Genomic DNA, 22873 nt, shown 5'->3' on the forward strand with positions numbered 1-22873 from the left:
CTTCTCGACAGGTGCCCCGCCCCTCGTTAGCTCGTAAAGCGTGCAAGCGATTAAGCCGACCCATGACAAAGAATCAGTCCGAATGGTCAGAATATATCGCGCAGCTTTATTGCTAAGACGACAGCGGAGATGAACTCTGAGATGAAGAAACATTTTCAAAACACACGCCTCATCAATTATCAACCGTTTCTTTCTTCACTCTTCAGTTTCCTGTCAGCGACTTTTTTCTGAAAAGCGGCCACCTCGGATTAATCAGTAATCTCACAACACACTCGACACCAACCACGTAGTAACATTATCGTTATATCTCTAAACCGCCAAGCGAAAGCAGGCCTTACGCTGATCACTGGAAAGACGTGGTCACAAATGTCATATCGTATGACGCTTCCTGAAACAGAATACGTTCCAATCTGCGTCCCTTGTCACAATTTTTATTTCTCTTATCTGACCGCAGCTCTCGGCTTCTCGTCCCCTGCCTGCAGACCCGCACGCTGCGCTTACTCTACTGACCGGTGTACGACCGGGAGGAGCCGACCCTGGCAGTAGCACAAGCGGTGGCGGCTCCCACCGACGCATGCGCCACATAACTTGCCCTGTGTTGTGACGGCATCGCTCGCACGGAAGAAGTCAGTCGGTCTCGGCCGCATCCTACCAAGCGCACCCGCGGGATTACACAGTGCTCTTCGTGACACGTGCTTTCTCTGCTTCCTCGCACAGCGTCAGCCTGGACCGCAGCTGATCTAATAATTGCACATCATCGTTTCGGTGAGTGCTTCATCTGTGTGCGTGTGTGTCTGCCTAGGAAGTGGAAAAAGGCGTGATTTCCTCGAGTTTGAAGAATAAGACGGAGCGAAGTGGATAGGACACTTTGTACAGTCTGTCCCGTCCACTTCATCCACTTCTTCATGTCCACGTCTCACTCCTCAAACTCATGGAAATTATGCTTTTTTTTTTTCACGCATGCACCAGCTATCGTGCCTCATCCTACTTTGTTCATCGGGAAAGTACGTTTGGAAGGGGTACTGTAAGGCAGGCAAGTTTATCCCGGTACGGCATTTTTGGTGGACGCTATTGTTGCATCTCCCCAAGCAGTACAATATGCTGAAACTGCGGGTGCATAGGACCGGACGGGTAGATAAAGGGTTTCTGCGAAATGAATTATTCCACATTGATAGGGCACCTGCCAGACACACCCATTTACTTCAACTTTCAGTACAGCATGCTGTTTGGGTTATTACTTGTGGGGAAAAGGGAGGGTACCGCTTTTTTTCGTTTTTGTTTATGTTAGCTGCGTGATGTTAGTTGACGGGTAATTTTTGTGCAAGCGAGTGAGGTACGGGTAACGCGATTTTTGAGGGTTACTCGTTTGAACAAGCGGTGAAACGTGAGAACGGCGAGGAACAGTCGCAAAATGGTCCAGAATGTCCTGATAGGGATAAACGTAGAAATGAGAGTTTAGTCCCCACCAGGTGCGTGGTGGCTGATCACGTGCGTGTGGTCTAGAAAAACACAAGCATTAAGTGGAACGAAAGGGAATAAGAAGTAACCGATGTGGAGGCTGAGGAGGAGGTGGAAGGTCAGTAATGGAGAGAGAATTAATGCACGCAATGACACATGTGCCCGACGCAAACACAATCTTCCGCATCTGCGTCCGCGCGAGGTCAACTCGCGAACGAGGATTGAAAACAACTGAAAAAAATAATGCAGTCACTTATTACACATCTGAATAATTTCGTAATGGTCACGTATCATCCTGAGCAGTTTAATCCGTTGTTAAACGTGGATAAGCTGTGCTGAAAGCACACTAATGCCCTGACACGCGGGCGTGAACTCCTTTCCATTTAGTGCTCCTTTACAGGTGCAAAGGACACAAGCGCGAAAGGAGTTCGTGCCGGTGACACATGGCAAGTACGAACTCCTCGATTCTTGACATTCGCTCGTAGTTCAAATAAGATAAACAGTAAGATACTCAAAAATATGACCAATCAATTCAAGTACGTACTGCAACTGCAATATCTGCGTGCAGACTTCGAGTAATACTTGAAAAATGAAAACACGGTTTAGCCTTCGTTCGAGAGTATTGTCGTATCGCCCTTCGTTCGAGGCTACGCATACGCCTTTACAGATAAAAAGGAGATAGCTGATCTCAGCTTCCCAAAAGGACCGCTTCGTAAAAGGAGATTCTTCTTTGCCGTGTGTCACGTCACGCGACGTCTTTACGTTAGATGTCCCTTTGTGTAAAGGATTTCTAGCGTGCCCGCGTGTCGTCGGTATAAGGTGCTAACTATAGAAGTCTGGAACTGTTGCTACAATAGAGACAGCGCAACGAATACTGCATTCATGTGCTTTCTACGTGGTCTCCGCAATGTTATTAATCGTCTCCTAAGACATACAAATCATAACAGGGTCATAAACGCGAATACCTGTAGAAATTTACACCATGCTCCCAGGGGGAAACCGTGCGAGAATTTTGAGTCGTCGTACAAGTTCTCCATCATAGTGTTATATAGATAGCCGCCAGAAACGCTGTTGCTAAATACTTCGTGACGAGGATGTGAATTCGGCGGCGTCCCGCGAAGTCTGACGACAGAGCGAAGGTTTCCTCGGGGGAGACCTATGCCGTATTTTGAAACTCTGGGCTTCTACATAACAGATAGCAGTAATAATAGTAGCAGCTTTTTATCCGGGGCCAGCGCCATCTTTCGTAGATGGAAACGGATGTAAAAAAAAAAAAACAGATGAAGTGACGATATCACAGCAAAGGAAGATCTTTTCTTACGGTAAAATGCCGGATATGCAGAACACGATAATTTTTTGTAGCGTGCGTGTAAAGTGCAGTTATTCAAAGGGCTTGCCGCATCACAAGTACCTGAGTTGACGGTGGTTGCCATACTAACTGCCAGCAGAACATTCTTTTTTTTTTATTCCTTCTTCATCAGTATCTTCAATTGCAGGAATAAAAATCCTTCATGATGGAGCTGTCTTTATACCCGCTATATATCCTGTTCCGCGAAAAATGCATCGTTGCAATCCAGGCAGTGCTCTGTCCTGTAGTTTGCATAAAGTGCGACTAGATCAATCCTGCTTTTGGAATTGCGAAGTAGCGTAATTTCCGACTTCTCTGTTTCTTTCCTTAAATTGGTGACATTCTCATCCCATACGTAAGAAATACAGCGAAAAACAGACGTCAAAAAGTATGTCACTTCTGCATTAGCGCTCGCGTGAAGAAATCCCACGTGTCACAGCAGTGGAGAGATTAAAGCAAACAAACAAAAAACGCACTTTGCGAAGGTAGTAGAGGTGAAAAATTGTCGGCATGAGACACAAGCACCTGCTGTGTACGACGCATAAAAATATGGATTTTTGTTTCTTTACACTGTAGTACAGACACGTACGCTTCTCACGTGCACATAAAACGGCGATCGATACGTAAGCTTGCCGCTCCGTTTGTGTACCTGATGATCTAATGATAGCTACGAAAGACTAGCGTCATGCCAACATCCGCGTCTCAATATAGGTACAATAGATGAATAGGAGGTACGAGAAACGAACAATAATCTCGCAACAGAAATAGTGCATGGGAAATTGATGTTCTGAGGCTGGGGGGAACAACATAGAAGGGACAAATACATACAAAGTGATGTGGGTTCGAGTCCTACAGCTGGCTAACCATTTCAGTAACTTCCATCTTTCATCATAGAAATAGTGCGTTTGCTTAAGGTGTGGTTATATTCCTATCACCGCTTTCCTTGCGCTTTCGATCGAATATTTTATATTTTCCCGGAACAACTACCAAGACTGTGGTATATATAAATATAATAATAAATATATAAAAAATATAAATTTTTGTATACGGTTGACGTATTAGATGAGTCAGATCTGCAACCAGTCAAAACAATCATTTTCCTTTGATATATTATAAATAGGGAGTGACTTTTTCGGGTTAAACCCGACTTCGCCCGATTATCCCGCCCCCCCTCCTCCAACTGACCTCCGACCAATTCGGGTTAAACCCGATTTCTCCCTCAATTGCATTCAATCCTTAAGTGACGTTTCCACTGAAGACGAACAAAGGTCGCCACGTGCAACACATGTAAGAATGGGTCACTTACGTTACCAGCAATACACCCGTGTGTGTCAACACTGTCTATGACCTCGGGGATTACCGCTGGAAAGTCACGATCCCGCAAAAAAAAAAAAAAGAAAAAGAAAAGAAGAAAAGAAGAAGAAAAAATAAAAGCAAACAAACAAAAGAGAGAGATTAGGAAACGACTTAATAGACAAGATGAGAAACAAAACACCCGATAACGCCCGAAGGCACAATTATCGCCCGATTTCTCCCTGAATTACAGATTTAAAAATAGCGCCCGATTTTTACCCCCCCCCCCGAATCTGAGAAAGGCATTTAATCCGAAAAAGTCCCTCCCTAATTATAGACTTACCAGACGAGTAATTTCTGTAAGAATGCAATGCTCTGCGTGGTTGCACTTCATAACACAGTGAATCATCATTTGACCACGTTGTACAATGTACGTATATAGGAGCACCCCATCGTATAAGTTTTTGTGGCATGTACATGCACAGAATGACAGGCTTTGAAATCAGTACTCAAAAGCAGTTTTTGTAAAAAAACAAAACAGAAAAACCGTTAGTGTTTCCAAACTTTTCTTTCAGTCCCAGGGACTGAATTCAGAGCTTCCGCACAAAGGGCGTTATCGTTATAATTATTTTTTTTTTTAAGGTGGCACGCTCCAAATCACGTTGCGACACACGAAAACCGTTTTGGTAAGATGGGTTTCTAAATGAACGTTGCGATATACCTTTGCGCTTGAGCGTGCAGCGAATGAGGTACAGGTAATGTATTTATCGTGCGTTACGGAATAACTGTCCCAAGTGTACAGGATAAAGCATTTTATGTGAATGGTGGGCGCCGTCACGTATCTGTTCTTGTCGTTGTAGCCCGCAAGGACAAAAGCGTGCCGGCTGGTCTTGACAGCCTAGTCAGCCGTTTCTTTTTCGGTTCTCAATAACGAGAAAGATAGATATCCCGAGGGGTCTATACGTCCTTCGATTTTGGAACCCCCTATGAAAATGCATTGCGTTGCACGAGTTAGGTATTGAACGAAACTGATGTTTCTGGGCTTGCATGTCCTCAACTGTCTTCTGGCCCCATGCGGCTACGTTTCGTGCGTCCCTCCCGTCATCGTCATTTCATCTATTTGTTGTTGGTGTTTTTGTTGTTACGAAACCGCGTTGAGGCTCTTTCTTGATATCGCTGTTTTTCGACCCCTTTTCAACGTCGTTCATCGTCTCATCATCAGGACACATCTCATTCCGTCCATTATGCCTTGGGTGCACTTTTAAAAATGAACTTCGCTGCATAGCACGCTCCTAGCCAACCATCATGTCGAATGATATCGTTATCTGCCCTGATTTCTTGAAAACGGGAGCCGTACGCCTTTTTTGTGACACTTATGCTGTTCATAATTGTCACAAAAAAGGCGTACACCTCCCGTTTTCAACAAATCAGGGCAGATAACGATGTCATTCGACATCATGGTTGGCTAGGAACGTGATATGCGGTCAAGTTGCCGTAAACGGAACGGCCGTAACTTCACCGGTAGACCAAGCATAATCTCGAGTGATATCAATCTCTCTCCTGATTTGTCCAAACACTGGAGGCGTACGCCCTTTTTGTTGCAATTATGTACTGCGTATTAGAGTATGACAACTTGGTTAAGTATTGTGTTCCTCCTATATTCCCAGCTACATTTTCCCGAGATTCCCCGAGAAATATAGCTGGCAGTCTGAACGGAAATTTTATACGCGGCGCTCATTCCGAAATATGATAAGATGGATACTTCTTTATTTAAATCCCTCGTGACACCATTAAGGCTTGGATCCTATATGATGCACATGACCTTGCTGAAAGGGAAAAGGAAAAACAATGAACAGAAAGACAGTAAAAGAAAACGTCAGAAGTAAACGCAAACTCAGACTCAAGCATCCGCAAAGTGTAGGTGCAGTATAATAACGGGATATACTCTCTCGTTTACATATTTCTATTTTTAGGTTTTATATTTCCCAATATATGAGATGACCCTCTGTTGTGCTGTAATCGGAGGCGCACTTGACCATCAGTCTAATGAGACGCTGGTGAAATGAGGAAAGATGATGATGATTATGATTTGAGCTTTTTGGCGCAAAAGCTACTAAGGCTGAAATGATGAAAGAGCTCATGTTACAGAGGCGTTCTAGAGATCCGCCTCAAATCTTCTGGAGGACGAGAACCGGTGTATAACTGCTTTCGTGCAACAACGACGACTCTTTCTCTCGAAAACGACATCTGTGCTCGGTGATTAACTTGTGTTCGAAAAGAAGCGAGATTATTAAACGCTGCTTTTCTGCTCCAATGCTTCCGTATACGCGTGACATTAACAACCGTGTCGGCCAAACGCCGGCTCGTTAATATTTCACGCACCACGCCGGCATCGAGTATGTCGGTCTTCGCGGCTTATGAATACTGCAAAAGATACATTACGTGTGGTACACCGTTATTAAGATGTGATGCACGCCACGAGGAAGGTTGAGCAGAGCGGGATTTCGTAAAGGGAGAAAGAGAACGAAAATAGCGTGGCCTTGTCATGGCTCCTTTCGTGTATGTGGCTTTCGATGCGGTGGCTTATGGTTCGTTCAACGCCGTTTTGTTTCTCCCGAGATATATCCGGCGCTGTGTATGAATTTCGTGGAAGGGAACGCTACAAGAGAGTTGTGACACGAGCCCTCGATCAAAAAATAAACAAATAAATAAATAAATAGACGAGAAAGCCTTTCTTCTGTCTCAGCCTGTGAAATTTACCGCGAATTTTCCAATATGCGTTTGGTAGCCCTAGTTAAGCCTTGCGCCTTTGTTGCATTGATCTAAACTAGTTAACAAATAAAATGTTCTTTTAATAATATATACTACTATTAAACTATGATTTATTCTGTAATGCTCGCTAAGAAGGCCAAACCATAGAAGATTGCAAATTTCGTTTCTTGTCCAACTTCCCTTCAAAGTCTAAAAGAAACAGTTTTTTTGTTTTTGTTTTCCAAAAACTTTGCATGTCTGCAATGGACCCGCGTATTTCGTTTCTAGCGTTATTTTTCAGCGCCTGCCGTTCGATATAGTACATGGGTTCGATGTATTCGAAAGGTAAAGGGGACTACGTGAGCACAGTGGCGCATTGAAACGGGATATGGTGGTCTTCAATCACAGTTGACAACTCCTTTCAACGTCTGTGAGCTCGCCTAACCCGGGTTTTGTGTTTGGCGTAATCGCGAATGACCTTACGCGAAATTATCATATTTCAAAGGAAAATTCGCTATAGGGTAAACATGCACTTCGGTTTCTAAGGAGATGGTTTTGTGGAGGCCATCGATACGTTCCGTCATCCTGCAGCATGCCCACCATAATGCAACCATATTGAGAAACGAACAGTGGAACTGCGTATGTGTAAAGGGGATGTGAAAGGACGGCCAGTCGATTATTGTCTGGTCACATCTGTCGCTTCATCAATTCCCACCGCGGCTTTGATTATTTTTCGCCGAAGACTCAATTGAACGGCCATTTTGATCTATAAATCTGAATTCAAACTTCAGTGAAAGTGAGCGCAATTTGATATTAACTGCGTCTTTGTACTCGGAGCCTGCACCGGTTCCCGACCTTTAGAAGCGATCTGTTTCAGTCGAATTTAAGCAGACGCATTGTTGAAGTTAAAAAGGATGCGTATTGTCTGCGACGTCTTTTTCTTTGTGGACTAGCAGAATGATAAGACGTTACGCAATTCGCCGTTTCGATAAAGGTGAACGGGGCAAAGGAAGCATCAAATTAAAGTATCTACGCAATCCGTGGTGCTACATTCTTGCGCATTCACGAGCGTATAACATTTCATGTAAACAGATACTTCTCTTTCTTTCTTTCCTACTAGAAAGCAAACGGAAGCATGACGAAACCTTCCTGAACCTGCGGGCACGGATCGTAATTGCAACATCCCTTACTCTCTCATCTTTGAACGCAGTCTTAATAGAGAGCTTCTGTTTAAAGGTACTGTAAAGCCGCAGGCGAGCTGTTAATATTGGCAACGGCATTTGAAAACTCCACTCTGCAAAATTTTGTGTGCGACAGAAAACTCTGAATATGTTTTAATCATGACTGAAATTGCGGCGCAACGACGCCGGGCGACGCGTGGTGGGAAACAATCGCCCATTCGTCGAGGAACAGTGTTACATGTTCCCAACCCTCTGTCGGCCAAGTCATGGGCTAAGTAGCCGGCTTCATGAACTTCGAAAATTTTGTTCAAACGAGATAGTTCCTGACATATATTCTCCCAAAATTCAAGAACATTGGTACACCGTGGAAATGAGTAACAAACTGTCAGCAGAATCACCACGAGAGAAACCTACGCGAAATTGCGTGATGGGCCATGGGATTTCAGGGCCAGGGGACCGTAATGTTCGGTGTCACTGTGCGCTCTCTGCGCCTGCGTGGTTCTAATGTGTGTCTTTCGCCTTGTTTTTTTTTCTTTTTTTAGCTCTTCTATTGAAAATTTTCGAATATACCAACAGGCCCAACATGATACTTTTAGGGACGAAAACTGGGGAGTAATTCCAATCTGGGACACTTGAAACTAATTTCTCCCCAATTCTTTTTTTTTTCTTAGAGTGTACGACGTCTCTGTCATATGCGCATCATCCTCTCGCGTGGCACACCACTCAGCTAACTCTGGTTACCCACACGCCCATCCACCTGTGTTGCTCGCACGTGTATAGCCCTGGCAGCTTCATTTCCGAACACCTGCCTGCTATATACGTTTGACAGAACGTCGACGGCCCATGCGTTCTGTGTTTATCTGGCTAATACATTGGGCGTCCGTCGTGGCAGTACATGCACTGGTTGCCCTCAATGAGATAACGCACTCCACGGAAGGCTGCCTCGACGTTGACGACACCCGGCAAATTAGCGGCGTAGTCAGTGTACGGTTTCTTTGAATCCTCCGAACATGTAGGCGAATTTAGGGCGTTGTGTGGTCGTTCCTCCGGCAACTTTGTTGCTTTCTACGACCAGTGATCTCTCCTACTCAGTCGCACTCACTTCTAATGTGCATGTTCTGATCACGACCTACTAGATTATAACGGCGTAATACGCAACCCCTATGCGGAGCCCGTCCGCTCTATCCGCTAGGAGCGCTACACATCGGCCCGTGAGATCTACATTATGATTGGAGAATGGAAATTTTGAATTTTGAACGCGCAGAAGTGGACATACGGCTACGGCTGTACGAGTACCGTATAGCAGACGAGAGCAACAGCTTCTATGAAAACGCGTAGAATGATGATGATAATCAACTTTAATAACTGATATATATACTCATATATAAATAATAACTTATTTTAACTCATATTAATAAGGCATGTGCTGTTTATGGGCAAGTTAATAAAGAAATAAAAAAAAAACTTTAGCAAGTACGCATGTTGTTGATGTTGATGTTGAAGAAAAAAATACTAGGGAGAGGTTAAATTCGTTCACACGATTCGACTACTCCCATAAACAGCACCCCCCCAAAGATGAAAAAATATATAAAAGACACCCCCCATCCCCCCACTCCCGCACCCACTTTCGGCCAAAGGCCAAAATCACGCAAGTATACTCTTAAAAATGAACTTCACCACATAGCACGCTCCTAGCCAACCATCACCCCGAATGACAACGTTCTCGCCCTAGGTTTGTTGAAAACGGGAGGAGGAGCCTATTTTGTGTTCATTATGCACGACACAAAATAGGCTCCTCCTCCCGTTTTCAACAAATCAGGGGCGAGAACGTTGTCATTCGGGATGATGGTTGGCTAGGATCGTGCTATGTGGTGAAGTTCATTTCTAAGAGTGTACGCATCTCCCGTGGGACGTGCACTGCTTGTGCAAAAATACGAAGGTGAGCTGAAATACAAGTTAGTTAGTTAGTTAATAAATTAGTAAAATAAAGTAAACCTTGGAGCGTTCAGCAACCCACCATGAGTGCTATCTGCTCCATTGCAAGAGCTGTATAGCTATAACACCCTCTGAATCAAAATCCTCACAGCAAGGTATTGTATACATTGAGGAAGCAATAAACGGGCCGATGGGTAGCGCCACCGCTAGCTTCCAAATGCGGCGCTGGAAAGGGGTTCCTATTAGGGCTATAGTCTAGTGCAGTGTTTCTCAAACTGTGCCAACAAGACCAACGTATTGAATTGCTTGTATCAAGCAAGGAAATACATCCTTCTGATTAAAACACACGATTAAACCGATCCTCGTTAAAAGAAACATGAATACGCATGTTTGGTAGCTCTATCTGTGGTTAATGTCTGCGTCATTGAAAAAAAAAGTAAATTTTCGGAAGGCTTATAAAGGTGGGGGGTCATGGTAAGTTTGGTACTACTCAAAGGGGTCACGTACTGGAAAAGTTTGAGAAACACCGGTCTATAGCAGGTCGTGTTTCTGATGCAGTTTCGTTAAAGTTGACTAGCGGAACCGACTTCCAATGACATTTAAAGTGAGGCAAAAGACTTTTGGAGCAGAAAATAAAGTCGTGTGTCCTAAATGCAGCAAACCCTCCTGGGATTCACCCTTACTTTCATTTTCTTCCACAAAAAGAACTCGGTTGCATAAAATTGCCCCTTAATAATCTTGCCCCTGCGGCTTTGTTCGAAGCGCCGCTTCTTTAGCTGTGGAAGTGGAACGCGAGAACAACAACAACAGACGACGGCAAATTACGAGAGCACACATTGCGGATGGTGGTGGTGGTGGTGGTGGGGGGGGGGGGGGGAGGTGACGAAAAGAAAGTCGCATAAGGAAGTGCGAAGAAGCACGCCCGAGTAGCTCGGTTTTCCCACTGCATTAGACACCATTTGAGGCGTAGCACATGCAACGGGCGGAAATCACCGGTGTACGCTTGGGAAATGCAGGCGCTCACGCACAGCAGGGAAGAAAGTGGTTTATCATCTGTGTAGGTCAAGTAAATTAGTCCGGAAAGATGGTGGCTTGCTGTGCTCTGAGGGGAGAGCGCGTAGCTCCTTGTAGCGAGTGAGGTGTTAGGCTTAACGTGTGCATGCATCCTTTTCGGTGAACATTACAATTACAGCTAGGTGTACATAACAATAACAACGCCTGTCATTACGTAAGGTGTGGTTTCCGTAGTTTCTGGCAATTTACGTTTATTGTACTGGCGTTTTGTTTGTTGGCGTTTTGAAAACATGAACAATTGACAGTGTTTCTTGTGACTAACTTCTCCATACAACCGTTCTCATATATCCCCCCATCCTTTTAGTGCCACCGAAACTCCGTACACTCAAGTGAAAAATAAGTAAACTGTCACAGCAAATTGTCCCTACACTTCGCATAAACTTCATTTAGCCGCGAAAGAGACTGATGGTTGTAGCAGTACTTGTGGGAGTAGCAGAATTCATCAGGTGACGAATTCAATATCTTCTGTTTTTTTTTGTAGTCAACTCCACTTTGTAGTCTCCACAACTCCACTTTGTAGTCTCCAAAAGGACTAAAATTAGAATGTATCCTGCACGCAAAAATATAAAAATAATAAAAAATAGAATAAAAAGTACGATGACCTGTGCCTTGTGCATTTACCTAACTACGTGTGATAAACGTGCCGTTGCTAAGCACCATGAAGTCAGTTCCAGACATGATATATGCTTTCAAAGCATGAACAAGTCCATGTTCAGACAGCGACGTGGTCACTGCACAATTGAAAAACCGCGTGGAGTAGTTAGGAGTTTGGGAGGTGACACGTGTTCGAATCCCGCCATCGGCTGTGCTGCCCGAGGTTTTCCCTGGGTTTTCCCTGGGTTTTCCGGCATACTTTTCAGGCGAATGCCGGCACAGTTCCCCCTGAAGTCGGCCCGGGACGCACGGTAACACCGTTGTCTCCCACTCCTACCTGTTGACTTCTCTGACTTCTCTCCACCTGTCCACATCTGTACGCCGCTCATAACCATAGTTGCTTCGCGGCGCTAACACTAAATTAAATAAACCAATAAATAAGGTTTAAAAGGACGTTGCAAAGCACCTCTACATCCGGAGGAGTAGACACGCGCGTGTCTCCACAAGTTCACCTGCCTCCATCTGCGCCTACAATCATAAACGCGTTGAGATAATTATATTGCTATTCGAAACACGTCTGTCGCGACAACTTTAATGTATTATGTGTCACCAAAGGCGGTAAACGCAGTCTCATTTCTCGTTAATCAATATCGCTTACCTGGCCCTCGACTTGTTCCTCCTTCCTTGGCTTCTCGTAATTTTGTTTGTTTAGTATTCAGATAGGGAATATAACAAGTTTAGGTCAATGTAACTATTAGCGCAAGTATTAACTAGAACTAGCAAATATATGCGCGAAGTTTTTTTTTTACATCTATCTATCTATGAAGATAAAAAAAAAAATTGAGAAAATTTTGAGTTGCTGATATAGAACTACGGCTTTCTTAGATATATTTTTGATTTTCAGGACTGGAAATTTTCGGAGATTTTTCGGACGCTAGGGAGACAAACGAAAACCGCTTTTTCCGAGACATGGCATCTCTATAGTGCTGGTAGACACGAAGTTCCGAGATTACTCCATTCATTACTCATTCACGGGAGCATTCTATCATTAGCATCATCTCATTCTATTTGTAGGCACAAGCCTAATTGCCGCATGCCATCAATATGGTTCCGCGGTGTATAGCACTCGTTCGAATCATTGCATTCGCATGCATAGGCAACGATTTTTTTTTCGTCGTATTTTCTCCGAAAAATTAAACCGACGGACTCGATCTTGGCTGAATTATAGTGTCATGAGTGCTGCTTGATGGATGGAGATCCGCACTGGGGCACGTTGCGATACTTGGGTGAGATATGTGGTTTGACCGGGAAAAATTACTGGTCTCTCTTATTATGTGAGAGTGCCTGCGTTTATAGTACCAGTATAATGAAGGGTTTCAGTGTGACCTATACCCGTCTCTGGGTCTTTGGCTGTGCGGCGCATGTGTTAACAGTTCTGGCTCGCTTTCTATATACCGTCTGCGTTGTAATAATCGATGTACACCTGCCGGCAGCGGAGAGGGAATATCGATTCTGCTTGAGCAAAGTTCAGAGAAATTGGTAAGGAAATGAATTCCGCATGATCGCCGAAGGGGCATTAAATATAGAAACTTGGCCGTTAAATACGCAACGAAAAACTCGATACAAGTATGGCCACCGTGGTATGGCTATTAAACATGTATAACAAATACGTATACATCGGTATGGCTATTACGTATGTATAACGTATTACGAATGGGTAATATACGTACGTCTGTTAAATACGTATTACGTATATGGAATATGGAATATACGTATATACGTAATATACATACGTCTGTTAAATACGCATAACGTATTACGAGTAGGTAATGTACGTGTCTCTGGTAAATATGTTTAACGTATTACGAGTAGGTAATATACGCCTGTTAAATACGTATTACGTATATGGAATATACGTACGTCTCTTAAATACGTATACGTAATATACGTACGTCTGTTAAATACGTATACGTAATATACGTTCGTCTGTTAAATACGTATACGCAATCAATATAAGCGCGTCTCTTAAATACGTGTAATATATTAGGAATACGCAACGTACGTATGACTATTAAAGACGCATAGCGTGTTACGCATTATAATATGCCTATGACTTTCCTGTGACTATGAATTTCCTTCAGCCTGCGCCAAAATTGAGGCCGAATCCCGAGTGCTGTTTTATTTGCATATGGCATTACGTTTCCAATCGAAACATTACCGTGCCGTGAACTTGACTTGCAGAACAGCTCCTTCGTTTACATATGCACTGATCAACCAAATCAGAATCCACAGCATTTTTTTCCCTATACCTTTACTCCAGTGGAGAACTAAAACCTAACTCCGTCTGAAAAGAACTCATTTGCTTTTGAGCCAAGCGACGAATGTATCATCGTTATCTATATGCCACCTGGCCTGTGTGTCTGGCATCCTATCACTGAGATACCCACTCTCGGTGTCGGATTTTGTCTGGCCGCCTGAGCATTCTGGCATGCTTCGTATTCATTCGAAGAGGGCGCTCTAAACTTCACGATTCTTCCGCGCAGAATCAAATCTAATTTGTCGGGAGCCCCCTATAGCTCATCTTGATTGGCTGTCTGTTATTGTCTATAGAATCAAACGCAGGGTGTTTTTTTTCTTTGTTTTTTTTTGTGTGTGATGGGCACTGCGGTGCCTTGGAAGATTGCACGAGAGGAAAGAACGCACGTTATTGCCTCTTTTCGCAGCGTTCCGACGTGTTTACAAAGGAAAAGAAAAACAAAAACAGACGTGCTGCCAAGGAAACATAATTTCGCAGCCTGGTACAGCCGAATACCTAAGCTGTGACTCGCTAGGGAGGAGAGATGGGAGAAGTCAATATTTGAAAGAACGCTCCAACGAAAGCAGGTGACCGTTTCGCATTTCTTAATAACGACCGATTCTCCGAAATTAGTAGTATCCTTGTATAAGTTATCGCTGTATGCGGACTATCATAGCGTTAGTTGGCAACCGCTGCGTTGCTCACGCCTCACTGTCTTGACAGGTGCTAATTAGCGTAAATTGTAATTAATTATTAATGATAATTGGAAGATTGCTTAGTTACTGTTTCACTTGGAAGGGGTACTTCATGTTTATTCGAAGGAAAGGAGGAACGGTCAGTCGAAACGGTGTGAAGACAATAGGGTGTTTTGTAGACGTGAAGGTGTTCACGATAACCGTTCCGAAGATCCGATAAGCCAATCGACTTATCCTCCTGACAGACGACAAGCCCAAAGGCCTTTGGGGATTTGGCCTTTTCGAAAGATGACATTTGATGACCCTGCAAGACGGCAGCGTAAAGCTCCTTACGCTCAAAGCAGCTCCCTAACGGCCTTTACAATTCAAATCAGAGTACTCTCGACAACAGCATCCGACGACGTCGCTTCTGACAATGCTCAAGTGAAAGACAAAACGTCTAAATGTGACAAAAGAGAGTTGTGATCCAGGTTATAACCATGTTGGTAAGGATTTGGTAAGATGACAACTTCAGTACGCGGGCACAGGATGAAAAAGAAACGAACTAGATCGTGCAAGATGCTGGCAACAAGAGGCTCCTTTCCTACTCGTCCACCAGGGGATACTCCATAAAGGCCAATTCAAAACAGAAAGGTCATTTATGTTAGCTGTCATTTAGAATACCGTCTGGCAGGGGTATTATTCCTTTGATGTAGCTGTCGTCGCGTTGTTTATCTTTCAGCTTCCTTTGTCGTATCGTTTTCATAGATGGCTTCCCATATACTGAAACTCCCTATAGCACTCCTTTCTTGTGAACGAACTGTACCCGGCTTTTCGGATAACGCTATCTCATACGCGTCTTTGAATCAAAATGGAACATAAAAGTTCAATGAAATAGGCTGCATTCTTGGGCATTCTATCAACAACAACAACAGATAAATTGATGATGATGAATGGGGAAATTCGACACATCAGGTGCGGCCCGCTGCCCTAAGGCACTATGGACGTAATGAGATGTGACCTGATGATGAGACGGTGAACGACGCTGAAGTAAGTGGTAGACTGTCAGCGGAGTCGTTAAGTCAACTTTAGGGTTGGCGAGTACATCAACAAAACGCTAGGCAAAAACACAATACACAAAAACGCACAGCACACGGGTATACGCAGGCATATCACAGGATAGGGAGGAGACCGGTGTCACGGAAGAAGATCAGGAAGTACTGCAGAGCACGACGATGTTCGATCATGTTAGACCAAGGGCCGAGGATGGATGCATTCTACCAAACGCGATTAAACGCTGCCGCTTTATATAGCATAGAGCAATATTGCGGTCCTGGTCCTCGGGTGTCCGCACTCGTTTCGATGCCATGGCAACTTCTCCTCTCCTCCTCTCTCTACAACGGTTACTGACGGACCTACACGGCTGTCGACGCATCCCTCTTGAAGAAAACATAAATCGAACTTCGCAATTCCTGCACGTGTTAGTTCGGCCCATATCGTGCCGTGTGCTATTATAGGTCCGCTCTACCTCAGTTTCTCCAAATCATCCAAGGGACGAGCCTTGGGGAACATCCAATTTCTAAGGGGAATCTTCAATTCGAGAATCCCAGTTTGGTGTGTTGATCAGGTCACTGCATTCCTTGGCAATTCAGGTACAAATTGCGAGCTCTCTGTAGGGATGCTAGACTAGCAACACATTTTCGCTCTCGTTTCGGCATCGAGGTTATCAGATCTCAGCCTCTTTCCGACATGTGGCTCTAAAAGCACCCAGGCAGGTTGCGAATGGGCTTCAGAGGGCTTACGCAAAACATTTCGACCGGGAAAGCCCCGCCCTACTGTTTTCACCCCGTCCTTCCCCGAGAACATACACCTGTATCGGATCCAGTGTGCGGAGGCTTATTTGCAGGAAGCGGACTCCATGCGATCGATGGAAGTTTTTAAGCGAAAGTGGTCAACTCCTGTTTCATAGGAAACTACAAAGAAATGTCTTATCGCAATCGTGCAGCTTCACCGTTAGCCTCCCTGGAGTGCAACGCTCTACATCAGTTCTCTCAGATACGGCTGATATTTTCCGGTTCGGAGAGACAACAACAACCATAATAAATGAAGGAGAAGTGATGATGACATGGGATGTTTCCCAGAGGTAGCCACAGGACCTTACCCCACTTCGCAGTGGAGAAGACAAGATAGTCGCAAAAGAACTCCTTTCCTTACACTGCATCATTAAGCTCCCTCTCATTATCACTCTTAAAAACGAACTTCACCGCATAGCACGCTCCTAGCCAACCATCATCTTGCATGATACCGTTATCTGCCCTGATTTATTTAAAACGGGAGGCGTACGCCTTCTTCGTGACAATTATGATCAGCATAAGTGTCACAAAAAAGGCGTACGCCTCTCGTTTTCAACAAATGAGGGCAGATAACGATATCATTCGAGATGATGGTTGGCTAGGAGCGTGCTATGCGGTAAAGTTCATTTTTAAGAGTGCACCCAAGGCATAATGGACGGAATGAGATGTGTCCTGATGATGAGACGATGAACGACGTTGAAAAGGGGTCGAAAAACAATGATATTACGAAAGAGCCTTAACGCGGTTTTGTAACAACAAAAACACCAACAACAAATAGATGAAATGACGATGACGGGAGGAGCGTGCTATGCGGTGAAGTTCGTTTTTAGGAGTGCACTCTTTGTTATATAAAACGAACGATGAAATAGCAAGTGCACCATAAGCATGTACCATTATAAGTATTCCATTATAAGACAAGGCCATTGAAACAAGATACACACACCTTTTTTTTTCTCCTACCATCATCATCATCTCCACACACTTTCCCAGACCAGCTGGCCGCGAGCACCTATGTTTTGCGAGATTAATGGGATCCACCTCGAAGCACGCCAAACTTTTCTCATCTGGCAATCTCCGCCCTTGGCCGCTAAGGTTACCCCCATATATCTTGTTTCTGCGTTTAGCCTGTTTCTCCTCGTGGGGGTTATAACACGTAACTGCAAGGAACTATACTTCCGCCTGTCGCTATGTAGACCGATGACTGTCTCGCGTGATTCACCGCCAGGGTGATTAGCGCACAGTGAGTGATGAGACGGCGACCACTGAAGGATTGTGACGAAGTAATGCCATAGAGGGCGGTGCCTGTTGCGCTCCGTCGCGCTTGTGTGAGTTTTGTGCGCTGTACAGATTATAAGATATACGCGGCCTGGTCAGTGCCGACGTATAAGTCATCTTTCTCCGCCGCTGCAGCTGTCTTTTCCAGTCCCATATACTAAATTGAGGAGCGGTATGGAGGGATGATGGAGTGTCCTTGGGCTGTTGCTTCGAGATATGGGACGTGGTGTTTTTTTTTTTCTTCTCCCGTTTCTTGTCTGGCAGGAGGGCGGTGAAAGTTCGGTTTAGTGTAAAAGAGTGATGCCTCCTAAGTCTTGTGATTGTTTACGGGTTCGAAAGTTTGAAATATTGGATTTGAAATCGGGAATCTAGGAAGCAGTTAAAAATATTGAGTATAAGCGATCTCTGTCGTAAAATTTAAGGTAGAGGGTGTAGAAGGATTGGAAGATAGGGTTTGGAAATGCGAAAGAAGTGTTCAATAGCTCCTAATAGCTGAGATGAAGAGTGAAATAGAATTTGACAGCGCTCTCAGTCGACGATAACCTATTGAAAATATTAATTCGATGTAAGCAACGGAGCACTACAGGAAAAAAAAAACGCTCGGTCTAAAATGGAACTTTTTTAGTTTCGTTTAGGTGAAAACGCACGCACGCACGCACGCACGCACGCACACAAATACGGAGTTGACAAAAACAAACTAACAAAAAATTGATAAAATATAACATCAAAGAGAGTATAATAGAATAATTGATAGAGAGAGAGAGAGAGAAAAAAAAGAGAAATAAAATGAAAGTTCTGTTGCCTTCTTTCTGGATTCCGGAGCTTTACCTTTCTCCATATCGCTTTCTTTTCACGTAAATATGAATCAGCTTCATCTATATATTCTACAGACGTATGTCATCAAAATGGACGATCAAGAGCATAAGCTTCACCCGCAGAGGAAATGCATTCCGGATTCAGTCGTTTTCTATGTGGGCAGAACACCACGAGACTCCAGCCCGTGTGTAAAACCCATCTCGCCAAGGTTACAGTGGAATATTCTGTGAGCTACTCCCGTCGCACAGGCGACGCGAACCGCGAAAGACCAGTCATTTTTCAACCGAGATTCTTTCGCAAAGCACCTCGCGGAAAAGATTGAATGAAAACGCACATATTGCTATCGAGACGGTCAGAAGGGTATAGCCGAAAAAAAAAAAAACATCATGGTCAGGCAAAAGCTGCCGATACATATATCAAACAGATCAAGAAAGGGGTATATACCCTTTGCGGTCACGCGAGGAACCATTTTTCAGAGCACCTCGCAATCCTCGCGAACAATTTCCCCATCTTGGACGTTACAAGTATGCGTTCGGAGATAATGAAACCTGGAGTGGCGTCATTTGTCACGCAATCCGTCATGACGGCAGGGTTGACCGTTCTATAGAGCGTAGGTTTAATGCATACCGTCACGTAACCCAGCGGTTGACCTGTGTGTGAGAGCCTGACAGCCGCTGTGAGAAGCCACGTTCTTTATAGAAATTGTATAACATGATAGAGGATACGCCGCGAATGTGTCGCTCCATTAGAGTGGCTTAGAAAAACCCAGGGAAAGCATCTTTGCAGGGACGTTCACCTAGAGTTTGGCACGCGGCGACACTGGCGCCGGTTTTCTGCCTGGTGGCGGTCGGAGGAAAAGTTTTCTAGCGTATTCTACACGCGTAGATGACGATGTTGGCGATTTCACACGTCATCGCGTGAATTCTGTCTTGTCTTCGACCTACCTCAGTGAATGTGTACAATGCCTGATGAAATAACTGCAGGAAACTGCGAAATGACTGAAATAAATCATGGGAATAACTTACCCCTGCCACCACGGATGGCAGTGAGCGAGGGCGCCCCCTCGGTAACAGAACGAGCACAAGCTTTAGACACCGAATGCAAAGTCGCAATGTTTTTGTCACCCGCGTGCCACGTGTCAAATATGCGGCCATGTTGTTTCGTAAAAAAAAAAAAAAGAAAAACATTTTAGCGAGGCGCGAGGTCTAGTCATCAGCCTGTCGTCAACCCAAGACGTGCGTCACTTTGATAATTAAGAACGCTGTCGATCAGAAAGCGTCAAGAGCCAACTTCGTCTGTGATACCGCGAAGAAGAAAAATTTGACGCACGAAGTTCATTACAGAGTCTTCTTCACGCACTTTATTGATGCAAAATATATAATGAATGGAATATGGTGAAGTGCTCACATTTGTAAAATAAAAACGAAGAAACCCAGGAACAGGAGGGACACAAAGGAAGAGTGTCGCTTTCGTCTTCCTTTGTGTCCCTAGTCTCTGAGAATAAGTGGGGGGAGGGGAATACGAAGGCTTATGAAAAAAAAAAAAAAAAGGTCTCTGGGTTTCTTCGCTTAGTCATGCACCAGATGGTCTGCGCAATTTCCTTTCTGTCAATTGATTCCCGTTGTATAGGATTAATTACGGATTTTAACGAAGGAAGTCAGGCGGGACATCAAAACGCTCCACGTTTATAATAATAATGCTAGTCTTTATTTTGGCTCAAGAGCTGGACCCGGAGCTCTGGAATAACGTTTTGAACCTTTTCTCATTGAAGCTCCACAACAATAACAATACATGACGATGATGATATGCGGTGTTTCACTGCATGAGTCTGCGGCAGCGTAGCCCAACAACTAGGAGAATATTTGGAGAGTACACAATGAACATGACAGGGAACGTGGCTCTGTAATATACTGGGACACATGGCTTTCCTATTTTACTTTTCACTCTGGGATATCCAGTCCGATATTGTCGCCACTTAATATATCGATTTTTCTCCTGTTCACATCGACGTCGCCATCATCATCATTAACAACAACAACTGTCGTCACTTACATCAGGTTTTGAGAATGACAGGCAGCTATAATTAAGCTTTTCGCTGCGAGTTCCACCACTATTTGTGGAAATATAAAGAAATACAAATGCAAAGCAGCCTTCAGTGGTGCCCCATTTCGATTGCCCATTGCTATAAGAAGCCTTTTTTGTTTTTGTTTTTGCCGGACCAAGTATACACAGCTCCCATCAACCTTAATAATAACACCGAAAGAATATGGTCCCGTGTCCGGGAGCGATTATACAGCAACGCTCGGGGCCATGAAGAAATCTTAACTGAACAAAACTATTGTGTTAGTTTAAAGCAAAGATGTAGTTGACTTAACGTTCCCCCAGTGCTCATAGGATGGCTGTTATCGTCCTCGGAAATGAGGTCCAATTGTTTCCAGTGTTGTTATTAAGGTTTACGGGACCCGCACCATAAACGAACATGAAGTAACTCTAGAAGGAACCAATGGTTTCCTTTTCCCTATTATTTCATTGCCACAGACCTTCAGAAAACATTCCTTTCTTTACACCGAAATACTTAACTTCCATCTCCTAGTGCAAACACAACTCTTCATCAACACTGTACTGTCTCGTAACACGCCTTTGCGAGCCACAGGGGTAAACATACTCGTAATATATTTGTCCTGATACGGCCGTCATAACAAAAGAGGGAGGTGCACAGCACTCAATATATACTCAAGGGACAATGTTTACAATGCTGCCACGACTCGCGTCAAAAGTATATTCCACTGCGCAATATACCGTTGTCAATAACTGCAGACGGGGGGCCGACGGACAGCGCACTCTCCATCGTGTCTACGCACGGATGCCAAATTTAGCGAACTTTGCTTATTTGTATCTGCACTTCAGAGCGCTTACCATCAACGTGACATCCAATATTATCCAGGAAAGAGATTAGATGTTATTCTGAGAGAACTGTAGATCATTAAGGAAGTTTGATGCTTCGTCCAGACTTTGATAAAATGTCACGCAGAGTGCCCCCGCGAATAATGATATTCAATACTCCGAACTGCTCCGAACACACAATACATGCATGCGCATGGGACTCAAAATGGCGACACCGAAGCTTTGAAAGCATATGGCATGGTATTTGTGTCAGGCTTGTTGCTGAAGGACGCATGTCAATGACATTGGGTGGGCCTTCTCACAGTGTATATCTTTTTACAGAAATCGCGTTTAGATCTCGTGCTTCAAGTAGAAGCAAATTATATAGCGCGAGTATTTTTTTTTCTCCCTCGCCCAAGCGGTGCTTCCTTTCGAAGGCGGCGTAATCGGGGTCGAGGTGATCCGGATAAAAGCGAACGCGGTGACTGCTCGTGTGTACTTCATTCAAGCTCTTTCCCCACATGATTGAAGGGCGGATAATGATCATTTATTCGCAGTGTGATTAGATGAGCCATATTCGTCTTAGCGGAGTTTTGTAGCTCAGCCATACCGGCATATAGCAAGAAGCATTTTGAAACCACACACTGACAGTGTGCATGCTTCCGCGACTTCTCCTATAGAGCACTTGCTATTTCAGTGGTGGTCTGTCCTTTTTTTTTTTACTTTCGTGTTAGCGCCGCGAAGCAAGTGTGGCTATGGGCGGCGTACAGATGTAGACAGATGGAGAGAGGACAGCAGGAAAGAGAGGGGGACAGGTGCGGTTAGTATGCGTCCTGGGCCGGCTTCAGGAGGAACTGTGCCGGCATTCATCTGGAAAGTCTTCGGAAAACCTAGGGAAAACCTCAGAAAGCACAGTCGGTGGTAGGATTCGAACCCACCACCTCCCAATCTTCAGCACGACCTTGGCTACCACCAACGAACGGGATGCCTTAACCAGCCAGCAAAAAATGACTTAACCAGCTCGGTCATGCCGCTGGTGCAACATTAATATTTGCTTTGTGTTCGTAGTTGTCTTCAACGAGAAATTGCGCGAGGAGTGCTCGCCATTGCACGGTTGAGTCTCCTTGATCGCCTTCGTTTGGTAGAGTACCATATCCCCCTCCTTGTATATAGTACCATAGCACGTATTTAGTCAAAGGTATTGCTTGCTCCCTGAGCTAATTGAAAATAATGTGTGTGACAGCATTTCACAGCAAACGACCCTCCAGTAAGACCGTTTGCTCGAAATTCTTGTATTTCGAAAGTTATCTTTATCTTGCCGTGAGAGTTGCAGCGGGTATAATAGAGTGAGGGAGAACTCGATAAATGTGATGAGATGTCTTCCAGTATACACCATATTCTAGGACGGCTGGACTGACCAGATGCCGCATGAAATAGAGATT

The 22873-nt window shown here is 44.4% G+C and overlaps 1 protein-coding gene across 4 annotated transcripts in view; it reads left to right on the forward strand.

Annotated features, from left to right (window-relative positions):
- Nucleotides 1-458: 458 nt before the first annotated feature.
- LOC135367054 (calcitonin gene-related peptide type 1 receptor-like) overlaps nucleotides 459-22873 on the forward strand; it is a 131940-nt gene continuing 109525 nt past the window's right edge. For 2 of the 4 annotated variants that reach the window (XM_064600140.1, XM_064600141.1), the window contains exon 1: nucleotides 459-765. The gene's annotated coding sequence lies outside the window, so the exon portion shown is untranslated. The remainder of the gene's footprint in view (nucleotides 766-22873) is intronic. The other 2 variants (XM_064600143.1, XM_064600144.1) reach the window with 1 other exon arrangement.

The sequence above is a fragment of the Ornithodoros turicata genome, chromosome 8 (genome assembly GCF_037126465.1).
Source record: "Ornithodoros turicata isolate Travis chromosome 8, ASM3712646v1, whole genome shotgun sequence".
Classification (NCBI taxonomy): Eukaryota; Metazoa; Arthropoda; class Arachnida; order Ixodida; family Argasidae; genus Ornithodoros; species Ornithodoros turicata.